At 43.8% G+C, this 14,103-nt stretch overlaps 1 pseudogene; it reads left to right on the top strand.

The window, feature by feature from the left end:
* Positions 1 to 10,425: 10,425 nt before the first annotated feature.
* Positions 10,426 to 13,041, top strand: LOC121101270 (annotated as a pseudogene).
* Positions 13,042 to 14,103: the final 1,062 nt, after the last annotated feature.

The raw sequence follows: 14,103 nt of genomic DNA, 5'->3' as shown, positions 1-14,103 counted from the left end.
TGTATTTCAGCCTCCTCGTTTTAGGAAGAGATCAGGAAATGAAGAGGCAAGTGACATTGGATGGGAAAAACCAAAATAAACAGAACCTCTACTTAGAAGTTTGGTCGTGGTCCAAGTGCCATGATGCAGTAATTCCGTAAGCAAAGCCAACGAGACAAATACCGAGCATAAATAACTGAAGTCCTACCGCTACGTGGAAGCTCAGCGTGAGGAGCTACCGAGGCAGGTAGGAAAACACCCTGGAATCAGTTTCAGCATGCTGGCCTGCAGACGGATCTCCATGTCTCCCCATGGTTAAGAAAGCTCCTTTTAGTGGAGCAATAGTTTAACCATTAGAAAGTGGGTTTGTTTACATGGAGCACCCACCTAACGCCTACCCATGAGAGGCTGTCAAGTGTACCCACAGGGCCATCCTTTATGGTACCTGCTGAGTGGTGCTGGAAGGACCAGGCAGCCACCTTCCAGGCCTGAAACTGCCAGTCACTGATGTGTTAGACAGCACTGGAGGAAAAGCAGGCTTGACAGGGCTCAGCCCTCCTCTATCAGCATGGAGGGTACCTTTAGAAGCCAGGTAATCTAGTCAATCCTTCTCTAGACTTTTAGATTTCATCTACCCATAACTTTTCAAAATTAACTTGGGATACCAAACACTAAGTGGCAGAGAAAGTACATTAAAAAACAACTACCATACAATCTACTAGTCTTTGCTGCTTTAAAAAAGGTGGGAGGGAGAGGAGGGGCTGGGGCACTTCCATGACTCAGTCAGTGAAGTATCTGCCTTTGGCTCAGGTCATGATCTCAGGGTCCTGGGATGAGCCCCCCATTGGGCTCCTTGCTCAGCAGGGAGTCTGTTTCTCTCTCTCCCTCTGCCTGCTGCTCCCCCTGCTTGTGCTTGTGCTCTCTCTCTCTGTCAAATAAATAAATAAAATCTTTAAAAATAAAGAAAAAGGCGGGGGGGGGAGGATTTAAAGATACAGGGAATAGCAGAAAAAGTAAACACTGAAACATGGCAAGAGTAACTCAGGCTGACCCATTAAAAATGAAGTTTAGAGGCTCTTTCTAGTGCTTCCCACCTCTTCGCTTTTACCCTTCCTCTTCCCAGACATGGTGCTTGACTCTCATCCAGCTACCAGCTCTCAATTCCCAAGGATATTTTCTTCAGTGTCCTCTTCCAGAAGGACCTTTTCATAAGGAAAAAGGTAGGTATATATATATGTTAATAACATGCTAGTTTTTAGCTGAAAACTAAAACTAAAGTTTCCATTTTAATGTACAGGACAATCCTCTTGGGAATATTTATATATATATTTTTTAAAGATTTTATTTATTTATTTATTTGACAGAGAGAGAGACAGCCAGCGAGAGAGGGAACACAAGCAGGGGGAGTGGGAGAGGAAGAAGCAGGCTCCTAGCGGAGGAGCCTGATGTGGGGCTCGATCCCAGAACGCCGGGATCACGCCCTGAGCCGAAGGCAGACGCTTAACTGCTGTGCCACCCAGACGCCCCGGGAATATTTATATTTCTAACAGAAGGAGCAAACAGGAGTGCAAACTTCCAATACTATAGCATGCCGTTTGGAAGAGCCAGGCGCAATATGGGAGAAGGAGCTTTCTTTTCTGTGCCCCCCAAAACCACTCCAAACTGGAGGTCAGCAAGGCTCTCATTCATTTTCTCTCTATTAAGACTTCACTTACTATCCCGTTCCCCCACCCCCCTCCCCTCTGAAGCCCTCAGTTTGTTTCTCAGAGTCCATAGTCTCTCATGCTTCATTCGCAACTAATGAATCATCGAACTTTACATCAGAAACCAGGGATGTACTGTATGGTGACTAACATAATATAATAAAAAAACATTAAAAAAATAAAATAAAATAACGTAGAAAAAAAAGACTTCACTTACTAAAGACTATCTAGAAATTCAAATTCAACACACTTCATTTTGTTCCTGTTGAAATGCTTTTAAAGGAAGAAATTGCCATGGTCTTATTCTATATTATTGATTACCAATGGGGGGTGATTTTGCCCCCTAGCCTGGGGACTTCTGTCAACATCTGGAGATCTTTATGGTTATCTCAGGTTGGGGAGTGGGGGGGACAGTAGGTGCCACTGTCCTCTTGTGGGTAGAGGCCAGGGATGTTGCTAAGCACCCTCCAATGCACAGGACAGCCCCCACGACAAAGACTTAGCCAATCCAAAATGTCAGTAGTGCTCAAGTTGAGAAAACCTACTCTGTTAAGAGCTAACTGCTATATAGTTGATATTTGGAGGATGTAAACACCAACGCCAGTGAAATTACTGTGCCCATGGTACGAGTAAAAATGACCATAATTTGGAAAGATTCACACTATTTTCTTAACGTTTCTGGAACATCATAATTCTGGCTCTGAATTATTTAAATTACTTTTTCAAAACAGCCGATTGAAGAAAACGAAGAGACTTTATATAGTTCATGTAAGTTTTTCTATTTTGGAAATAAGAGTTTTGATTAAAATTGGCATTTCTGAAACTCTAATTGCTAGTTATTGCTGGGGAAAGAAAGGAAAAAATTATTTCCAAGACCAGCCAGATGGGAAGTCTCAAGATAAGAAATTATAAGCCAATGTTCATATTCCAATCACAAGATTTCTGTTTACACGTTTTTAATTCTGCTTAAAAGTAAGCAATATATTTCTTCAAATAGTTACTAAGCTGCTGTTAACCGGCTCACTAATATTTTAACATTAGGTTTAATCCCCCAAATCTTGTTAGATTATTAATAAGTCAAAGAGCAACTTTTACAAGAACACTCTGTATATTAAGGATTCCATAAATTCTAATAGAATCAGAATGGTTTCTGATATGGCAAAGGATATCTCTTTGTAGATGTTAAATCTTCCTGTAGAAATTTTTAACAGCCATATTTCAAAACCCACTTCTGATTGAAATATAATGAATGTTTCAGTTTCCAAGCTCAGAACCAGAGCATCCCAAATGTCTTCCTGACATTTACACTTTGGTACCATTCATTCTCAGGACCTGCACAATTTGGTAACTTCTGCTCTTCCATAGCTGAAAACTCTCTCTCCTAGCTTTCTCACTCCCCTTTATTCTTCCTTTTTCTCTGCCATTTCCCCCAAGAAATGTCAGATGGATGAAAAAGACTTGCAGTAGAGGGATGTGAGGAAAAGCCAAAATGATTCCTCTGTTGTCCATGAGATTGAAAACTGTCCTCAAACAGGAAAAGATGGCCAAGTGAGGACTTTCACTTACTGAAATGCATCATAAGCACCTTCAAGAGCTTCCAAACGTAAGAATCTTCAAGCCACAAAAAAATAAAATAAAATAAAATTTAAAATTTTAGAAGTCTCTTTTTTTGAGGGTCTTGTTTTAGGTAGATTTATGGAACTGTTTCCTTTTATTCAAGTCTACTGAAAGCCACGGAGAAAGAACTCCAAATTGAGGTACATCTCTTACTAGTTGCTCGGATTTGACAAATAAAGCAATCATCAAAATCAAGGAGTGTGCACTGCTTTTAAGAACCCTATTCGTTTGACATAAGATAGCAGTGGGACAGCTAGGCAAATAAATGGCATTACTTAACATAATCACTTAATGTTGTGCAACCAACAGTCAGGTCTCATTGCTTTATCGCTTGCAAAGAGTTGGATGATAATAAAGTTGATTGTTAGTGTGAAGATATAAATTGTTCAGTAGTTAGAGTTGTTAATGAAAGCAAAGGGACACAAAAGAGGAAAAATAGGTTTTAGCAGCTCAAATTCATTGCTAATTGCCTGTGCATTCATTATAGGCTGACCAGGGCTAATTATCTAATTAAACTAAAGTTCTGCTGCCTCAGAGGAATTTCTCCCGCTATGATGTTGGTTGTCAATTACCTCAGCAGGTCCGGTTGAAACGTGTAGTTAACTCAAGTCATGTTTTGCTTTTCCCAACAGCAATACATGGCACTTTTGGTGCATGATAATTTATGTTTAGAATTTTTTAAAAAGTTTTTCCTTAAAAAATACTTTGGAAACTTAATAATAATGGTAAACATTATTTTAAACAAGAGTCTTGCTCGCTTTATTCAATGCTTTGTATTCAAGAAATGTCAATATAATCTGCTTTAGGTAGAGACAACACAGATACAAAAGAGAAATCAAATATCATTGTATGCATGTTACTGAGTGTTCTTTTCACATGGTGCTTTTAAAAATACATTTAAAAGTGTCTTTTGTGATGCTCTGCAGTATTTCACAGTTGGAAATTATATTACTTATTGTCATGTAATTACAATTTTTAAAATTCATGGATTTTTCTAAAAAGCTGGAAGTAAAGTGGTAAACCATCTGAACTAAATTCTTCGTTTTATAAATAAGGGAACTGAGGTTCCAAGAAGTGAAATGACTTACTCAAAGTCACACAGTGTTTTGTCAGAACCAGTGCCAGAACTGGTATCCTCTCAGTTCTTCTTTTGTCCTTGTTGCCTGCTGGTCCACTTACAGATCAGACTGCATTCTTTCATGCTTTCTCTGAACTGCTGTGATAGAGCACCTAGTTGGGCGAGGTTTTTGGTATTTGTTGACTGGTTTTTCAAAAGAAGGCTTCAAAGCCTTTCACTCCCCCAAGGAAACATGTACTACTGTCAAGTCAGTCAAATATGCCCCAGGGATGTATTTTGTTCCTAGGGAACTTGATCCTCAATTGGTGGGATCATAAACCATCAAGCAATATTTACTAAGCATCCTTTGAGAAAGACATCTCCCAAGAAAGTACATTCTTGGGGCACTTGGGTGGCTCGGTCAGTTAAGCAACTGACTCTTGATTTTGGCCACGGTCATGATCTCAGGGTCATGATCTCAGGGTCATGGGATCAAGCCCCCCATCAGGCTCCGAGTTGGGCATGGATCCTGCTTAAGATTCTCTCTCCCGCCCCTGGGTGGCTTAGTTGGTTAAGCATCTGCCTTCGGCTCAGGTGATGACCTCAGGATCCTGGGATTACGCCCCAAGTCAGGCTCCCTGCTCAGGGGGGAGTCTGCTTCTCCCTCTTCCTCTGCTGCTCCCCTTGCTTGTGTGCTCACTCTCTCTCTCTCTCTCTGTCAAATAAATAAATAAAACCTTTTAAAAAAAAAAGATTCTCTCTCCCTCTCTTTCTGCTCTTCCCCCACCACCCCCACCCCACTCACATGTGTCTACTCACTCTCTTTCTCTTTCTCCAAAAAAAGAAAAAACAAAGTACATCTCACTCTAAAGAGCATTTCCCATCTTCACCTTCCCTTGATCCTGGGATGTGGCATCTGCTCCCTGCAGGGACAAAGGACTCTGGAACCTTCCCCTTTCGCAGTCATTTTTCAGGCAGGCGGCAGCAATGAACATACAGGTCTTTTCTGCCAAGTTAGAGAGGATGATTTTTCCCTTTTACTGCCTCTTGAAGATGAACATCAACTGTTTCACCACTTGTGATTCAAATCCATTAATTAAAATAAATATAAAGTAAAAATCTCTCTTTCAGCCAAGAGGAAAAGGACAGATGGGGAGCGGAGGAGGTGGGGACAGCTGATGTCTTCTTAGAAGGGGAAGAAAGGGAAAGAAAAACAAGCAGCATGAAATTGGGGGGAAAAGTTAATTGAGAGAGGTAAAAGGTGTTTAGATTTAATTTACAGTTCAGAACTATTTTGGTTCTCATAATAATTGCACTACTTAAAGAAGAAGAGAAAAGCCTCTCTAATATGAAAGTGGTAGGGGAGTGTTCTCTTAAACCACCTCCAAAAATAGTCATACCTGGACTCTGGCAGTGCCTCAGACTGAACATGGCAAAAGCTTCTCTTCATTCATTCTCTTTCATTGCAAAAGCCACACATTTTTCCTCCTCAAACTCCCTCTGCATGCGCCTAATTTTTAATTTCTTTCTCCATTGCCTCTGCAATGGTCTACAGAAACCACACAGTTCGAAAACAATGTCCTACAGCTTACATCATACACCACAACCTCAACAATTTATCGGTGTAATGTGCACACCTGAGGTCTAACCTGAATACTAAAAAATCCTGAGCATGGCATAGTTAACTGAACAGGCCATACACCAAAATGATCTGATTTCAGATAAACACACAAAGTTAAATCAGGTAGAGTAGAGCAGATTTACTTTTTTTTTTTTTAAGATTTTATTTATTTATTCGACAGAGATAGAGACAGCCAGTGAGAGAGGGAACACAAGCAGGGGGAGTGGGAGAGGAAGAAGCAGGCTCATAGCAGAGGAGCCTGATGCGGGGCTCGATCCCATAACGCCGGGATCACGCCCTGAGCCGAAGGCAGACTCTTAACCGCTGTGCTACCCAGGCGCCCCCAGATTTACTTTTAAGATGGTAATAGAGGATGCCTGGGTGGCTCAGTTGGTGAAGTCTTCAGCTGAGGTCATGATCCCAGGGTCCTGGGATTGGACCCCACATCAGGCTCCCTGCTTAGCAAGAATCTGCTTCTCCCTCTGCTCTATTCCCCCCACCCCACTCCAGCTTGTGTACTCACTCTCTCCCTCTCTCTCTGTCTCACAAAAATAAATAAAATCTTAAAAAAAAAAAACATGGTAGTGGAGATGGACAGAGCTAAGAGATTGACAGAGCTCAAAATAATTTTAGATAAGTGAGATGAAAGAAAATACATGGTTTTGTCTGAACTGCCCTTTTAACTGTCTCCATCATCCATGTGGAGCTAATGAGACGCTGGAAGGAATCTCAGAGATTATATATATCCCTGAACCACTAAGAAACTAGGACCTAGTGAAGTCAGATGATTTGCTCAAGAACATACAGCTGGTTAGTGTGAAAGCCATGCCTGGAACCAGCTCTTCTGCCTTCAAAAGCATTTCTTATAACTTGACATTTATTCATGATAACAGATGAGAACTATGTTAACATTTTCTAAGAACTGAAAGGAAAGCCACAATATAAACCCAAAATATTTCTAATGTAATTAAGTATAAGTAAGTCAGTCAAAAAGTAGGAAAAATTCTTTAGCAATTTAGTTACCATGTTCTCTAGTAACATAAAAGGCAGATATAGGAGTAAGGTGGCAAGAGCTACTAGGAAAAAAGAAACCTTCCTGCCCACCTCTAAACAAACAAAGAACCGCAGGCTAGGAACTCGGAGCATTTTTGAGAATAGCATTTTGAGAACGTCAGTACTTTTGTACTCTTTTGACTGGGCCCCACTGTGATCAGAGGAGATGGACAAAATGAATTCTGAGGAAGGATTTGAGAAAAAGTCAGAAGATAATTGATCTCATGAATTGAGGAAAATTAGTCCTCATAAAAATGAAGGCCAAGGGAAAAAAGCAAAAGATAAATATAAACTTACTCCCAAAGAATGAAGAAATCAGACTTGAGATAAAGTTAAGGGGGGTGGGAGTATGGGTGTATGTGTGTCTGTGTGTGTCTGTGCGTCTGTGTTTGGGGGCTTTTCCAATTCTTCTTGGTTCCTGGTTAATTAAGCCACTATTTTTTAAAAATTCAGCTTTACTCATGCTTCTGTGTGCTAAGCCCACTCCTAAATTTAATAATTAGATGTGGGCAAGAGGTACGAGTCAGGCTGTGTCAGTGTTACCTATCACTACATCACTGTCAACTCATAAAAAAGAAAATGTGGAGAGAATACACTTTAAGAAATAGATTGTCAAAGCAAAAGTTCATCAGCAAGCCCTGTCAGATCCACCTACAAAACAGATTCCTAATCTTTACACTAGTTCTCTCGTCTTTCCCCTGGATTACTGACTCTAATCAGGGCTTCTTTGCTGTTACACTCTTTCCCCACCAATCTCTGAGAAATGTAAAACAGATAAGTCATTCTCCAGCCTAAAGCTCTCCAAAAGCTTCTTTCTGTACTTGTAATAAAGTCCACCTCCCCACCATGGCCCTCAACTCCCCATAACCCCCTATAACAATGGCCTATAAAATACGGCCCTTGCCTACCTCCCCAAATTCATCTCCCCCCAGGAACTCTGAAGGTCACTATGTGGTGTAACCTCACAGGCCTTCATTCTCATCCCCAGTTATACCAAGCTCCTTCCCACTGCGTCAAAGTCACAGTACCTTATACCCTGTTTAATAACCTTAAGGCTTGGAGCGCTCTGATCCCAGATTTTTCCATAACTGACTCCTTAATATTCAGGAGCAGCTCAAATGTTATCTTCTGGTTACCTCTGACTACCCAGTTTAAAGTAACACACCATACGCACACACAAATAGCACACCATCGTATCATCCTGTTTTGTCTTCATAAATTTATCTCTATCTAAAATTATGTTGCTTACACTACTGGGTATTTACCCCAAAGATACAGATGTAGTGAAGAGAAGGGCCATATGCACCCCAATGTTCATAGCAGCATTGTCCACAATAGCTAAATTGTGGAAGGAGCCGAGATGCCCTTCAACAGATGACTGGATTAAGAAGATGGGGTCCATATATACAATGGAATATTACTCAGCCATCAGAAAGAACGATTACTCAACATTTGCAGCAACATGGACGGGACTGGAAGAGATTATGCTAAGTGAAATGAGTCAAGCAGAGAAAGACAATTATCATATGGTTTCACTCATTTATGGAACATAAGAAATAACAGGAAGATCGGTATGAGAAGGAATGGAAGGATGAAGAGGGTGTAAACAGAAGGGGGAATGAACCATGAGAGACTATGGACTCTGGGAAACAAACTGAGGCCTCAGAGGGGAGGGGGGTGGGGGACTGGGATAGGCCGATGATGGGTATTAAGGAGGGCACGTATTGCATGGTGCACTGGGTGTTATATGCAAATAATGAATCATGGAACATTACATCAATCAATCAATAATAAATAAAAAATAAAATTATGTTGCTTACTGATTTATACTGTGTAACAACCTCCATCCCAAAATACACACACACACACACACACACACACACACACACACACACGCAGGTAAATTCCTTGGGAAAGCTGATATTCCTTGCTGAATTCCCCAAAACCTAGAACAATGCCTGGTTCTCAGCAGATAACTCACTACTTATTGAATGATAGATTCTGAATGATTGGTTCCATCTATCCCCAACTTTTCCCAAATCTTGTGTCTGCCTTGTATTTCTAGCACTTGTTTACTATCCCTTCTTTGTTCCCTTTTCTGAATTTCTTTTCATCTTCATTCTGCTTACTGCAACACAAAGGAAAACAGAATAAGGAGCATAAAAAGAAGGACATTAATGGTGATAGAAATCTACTCAGCCAATGCTATTGGCAGTGATGCAGAAGGGCAAGTAAGGTGCTTCTTAAGGGCAAAAGCCCCTAGGATTGATCTCATCCGTCAGTGCAGCCCTAAGGACAGCATCAAAAGGAATTATGGAGGTAGACTGTCTGTGGCCTAAAAAAAGTACCACATGCTCCGTGGACATTCAGTAGTTCTTAAAACCTTTAATGCGCAAAAGATTCAGATTCAGTAGGTGTAGACATGATCTAGGAATCTGCACTTTCAAGAAATGCCCCCAGGTTATTCAGATTCAAGCAGTCTTTGAAAACTTTCAGGTTTTTGGCCAAACAATAATAGGAAGGAACTGAAGGATGATATCACCAGATAGAAGGTTTAACCAATAAAAATGATCTTTTTCATCTCTGCCTTGAAGCTGATTCTCAAGTCAAATTCTATTTCAATATTTGCTGGTATTATTTAAATTCATTAGTGTTTACCAATTTCTAAATGGCTTTTAACCATCTAAAAACTATAATAATAGTTACTATTATGGGACATTTACTATGTTCCATATGCTATGAACAATTTTTTACACGTGTATCTTATGATCCCATTTCATAGATGAGCTTCAGTTAAATAAGTACAGGTAACTATTAAGAAGTGACAGATTTGAAAATCAAATATATCTATATGTTACTAAACTCTGTGTTCTGTGGGGTCTACACCTCCCGCTAATTATATCTTAATAGAAGCAAAACCAATAAATAAAAATCCAGATTTGTAAATAAAGACAGGTGGTTTTTCCTCTTAATTTAACCAGTCCTCACTTTAGAAAAAGACTGCGTGGGATTTCATTACACGGTGAACTTTGACAGTATAATCTCAACACCTTAACAATGGCATGGCAACTCTGAAGAACAAATAAATATCAAGAGTCCTTTCTAAAACAAATAATCACCGTCTTAATCAAAATCACCAAATATTAAGAACTGGTTCACTATTTACAGATCCAGCAGTGATTCTCAAACTGGACTGATAATTAAGAATCACTTAGGTAGGGGGTGCCTGGGTGGCACAGCGGTTAAGCGTCTGCCTTTGGCTCAGGGTGTGATCCCGGCGTTATGGGATCGAGCCCCACATCAGGCTCCTCTGCTATGAGCCTCCTTCTTCCTTTCCCACTCCCTCTGCTTGTGTTCCCTCTCTCGCTGGCTGTCTCTCTCTCTGCCAAATAAATAAATAAAATCTTTAAAAAAAAAATCCCTTAGGTAGCACCTTAGGAAAAAAAAAATTGTCGGCTTCACACTAGTTCTTCTGAATCAAAATCTGTGGAGTAAGACCTCCAAATCTTTATTTTTATAAAGCTCCCCAGGGGCTTCTGATGAGTAATTAGGGTTCAGAAGGACTGTTACCCTAACCCCAGCATTTTACAAGTGAATAAGCTGAGGACCTAAAAGGGCAGGATCTGCCTAAAGACATACAACCTGTAAGTAGCACAGTAGGTTGGGAAAACAATATCCTGACTCCACATTTAGTGCTTTAAACACCAATTCAAACTCTTTTGTTTTGTTTTGTAAAACCGTACTTTTTTCTGCACTGCCGCTTAAGCTCTGCCCATTCCTTACTATCCTTGTGCAACTTATTCCCTCATCTGCAAACTGGGAATAATAATAGTGCCCACCTCTTAAGAGTTGCTATGAGGATTAAATAGTATAATATTCATTGGGTATAGTGTGCCTCCCATATACTGAGTGCCCGTTAGATAGGTTCCACAGGCCACTAAAAAACCATGCCTTTTTCAGCTGGAGAGGATTTACAGAACCATTCCAATTACAAAATGAACAAGAAGCCCATGTTCAGCTTTGGAAGTCCAAAGTACTTTAAACTCAGGGTAAGGTGAAGGTCAAGAGCTTGCCTGATTCTCGCACACACACTGTTTCTCATAAGATGCCTCAGAATCATCTAGTGAATCAATTTCTAGATGACAACCAGGAATCCATATTTTTTGAAAAGCCCCACCCTACCTCCCCCTCCCAACCAGGTGCTTCTTTGGCAAACCAAGGTTTGATAACCTTTGGTATACATAATCCTTGGCCACAGCAAATGGCCTCTCGAGTCCCAGCAAAACTATCGTGCTCTGTAACCGGAAGAGCAGCGTCATCACTCCCTGATGCAAACAACAGCTGGGGACGGCTGTGCTGAGGAATCGTGATCACTAGGGACGGCCTCGACCCTCTCATCTCCTAAGAAACTTGGAAAATTACGAAAGTGCCGTCCAGTAATCTCCGTTGCAGATATTGCTGCCTAGGTGGCCAGGAAAACATAAAGTTAAGTCAACAGCCTCCTTTCCAAGGGTAGGGCCGGAGAAAAGCGACCCTGTTGGGAGAAACAGGATCGAGCGGCCCCAGAAAGCTAAGGACCCTCTTGCCCTGTTCCATGCAGTGGCCAAGAGTCTACCACGCCACAGGCCAGTTTGCCGGAAGTGCGTCACTCTAGCCTGCTGGGGGTGCCGGGAGTTGTAGTTAACTGGTTGCTTCTCTCGTGCCCCAATTCACCTTTTTTCAAACAAGCATACACCTTGGAATCGTAAAGAAGGGCGCTTTATAAGAAACAAATCCAATCCTTCCTTTTCCAGCTGACAAAGGAAACACTCTCCGCGCTCATCCGTAATATCGGACTACAAGTCCCAGCATGCTCTGTAAAACGGCCAGAGCGCCGGCCACCGTCGTAGGTGTGGGCCACTTGAATGGAACGTCTGGCGTAATGCAAAGCCTTCCACGGTCCGCGCGGCCGGTACCCGCTCCTCGGGCGTGAGTGCGGCGTGTGGGTCGTGCGCGTGCGCGCTCGCCGGAGGCGCGGGGCGGGTGCGCCGGGCCGTTGCGGGCGCGAGACTGCTGAGGTTACCCGCGGCGGTGCCGCCCGCCCGAAAGACCGGTACTTGCGGGGCCTCTAGCTTCGCCCCGGGCTGCGGGCAGCCCTGGCGGCCGCCGGAGACCGCAAGGGGCGGAGGAAAGCAGGGGGCGGCGGGGGCCGGCCTCGCCACGCGGAGGAACAGCCGAGCATGCCCCGAGACAATATGGCCTCCCTGATCCAACGGATCGCCCGCCAGGCGTGCCTCACCTTCCGGGCAGCGGGTGCCGCAGCGCTTCGACCTCGAGCGGCGCCGGGCCCCGAGGCCCCGATGCCGCAGGGCTTCCCGGAGAACCTGAGCAAGCTGAAGAACCTGCTGACCCAAGTCCGCGCCGAGGACCTGAACATCGCCCCGCGTAAGGCCACGCTGCAGCCTTTGTCGCCCAACCTGCCGCCAGTCACCTACATGCACATCTACGAAACCGACGGCTTCAGCCTCGGCGTCTTCGCTCAAGAGCGGCACGTCCATCCCATTGCACGACCACCCGGGCATGCACGGCATGCTCAAGGTGCTCTATGGCACCGTGCGCATCAGCTGCATGGACAAACTGGAGGCGGGCGGCGGGCCACAGCCGCGGGCCCCGCGCCAGAGCAGCAGTTCGAGCCGCCGCTGCAGGCCCGGGAGGACGCCGCGGCCGGGCGTGCTGCGCCTGCGGGCCGAGTATACCGAGGCCAGCGGCCCCTGCGTCCTCACCCGCACCAGGACAACCTGCACCAGATTGACGCTGTGGACGGACCCGCCGCCTTCCTGGACATTCTGGCCCCGCCCTATGACCCCGACGATGGCGACTGCCATTATTACCGGGTGCTGGAGCCCGTCAGGGACAAGGAGGCCCCCGGCTCGGCCTGTGACCTACCCCGAGAGGTGTGGCTCTGGAGACCCCACAAGCCGATGACTTCTGGTGCGGGGGAGCCCTATCCAGGTCCCAGAGTCTTCCCTTGAAGCCGCCTGCGCCTGGTTGCTGTGGGCCGAAGACGTGCCCTATTCACATCTGGGCTCGCTGCCCGCGACCCACCATAAGGGCTCTCCCCTACCCCAGGCCCGGGCTTTGGATCTACTGGAATGGGCTGTAGCCGCTTCCTCCGAGTCGGAGCCGGGAAGCGCGGGCGACTGACGCAGCCACGGGGCCGGGTTAGGGGTGGGGAAGGCGGGTAGGCTAGGTTGTTTCCTGGCTCTGACACTGCCAGGGGTTTTGATTTGGGGAAGGGGGATAAGGGACTGTCACTGAAGCGCTTCCATCCTAAAGCCATAATGAAAATATTCTTTGTTCCTTATCTTATACAAAATACACTAAATGCCCCCACCCCCTTCCCCGGGTAAATAGGGTTTGTTTTCCTCTTAGGTCTTTATGCCCTTTTACTTATTGTTATAATTTTAACTTATTGACTGCATGACCCAGTGGTTTGAATTGTTTTTAGTTCAAGTCATTGGTAAAAACTAGGCATAAAAAGATGAGCTACTATTTAAAGTGAGCTGTCCTGCCTGATTCCTGTGGAAATTAGATCTTTTTCCAGAATTGGGGCATCACCCGAAAATATAACTATGCATGTAGAGGACAAGATTTAATTTCTTTCCTCCTCTTGCCCAGTAGCCACATCTGGTTTACTCTGGCAGCATCTACTAAGAAATTCAGCACCTGCGTATCTCAGTGACAGATGGTCACGTAACAGCTTATTTTCCCCCTGAGTCTCCAGATCTGTGAGTTGGATTTCTTGTTGCAGATTGACCGTAATGCAAAAACTATATTATCCTCAAACGACTTTTTTTTGTCTTAGTGTGCTTTAAGAGGTGATAGGGTAATTCTGTGTTTTCTAAGAAGATTCAAAGGAGCTGAATCGATGCTTCCAGACAACTGAATGTAAAACACTCCTAGCCAGCTGTTGAATTCCATGCCCCTATTTACTTCCACTATTTTCCTGCAAAAATAGAGAAAAATGTTGATGACTGTCTCATCTCAGGAGCTCCAATGTTCCAGAAGGCTGGCGGTTCCAGCTGTAAGAAACA

Source organism: Ursus maritimus, unplaced genomic scaffold (assembly GCF_017311325.1).
Source record: "Ursus maritimus isolate PB19 unplaced genomic scaffold, ASM1731132v1 scaffold_7, whole genome shotgun sequence".
NCBI lineage: Eukaryota > Metazoa > Chordata > Mammalia > Carnivora > Ursidae > Ursus > Ursus maritimus.
The sequence above is the reverse complement of the archived record's forward strand: the minus strand, read 5'-3'. Positions and strand labels throughout refer to the sequence as shown.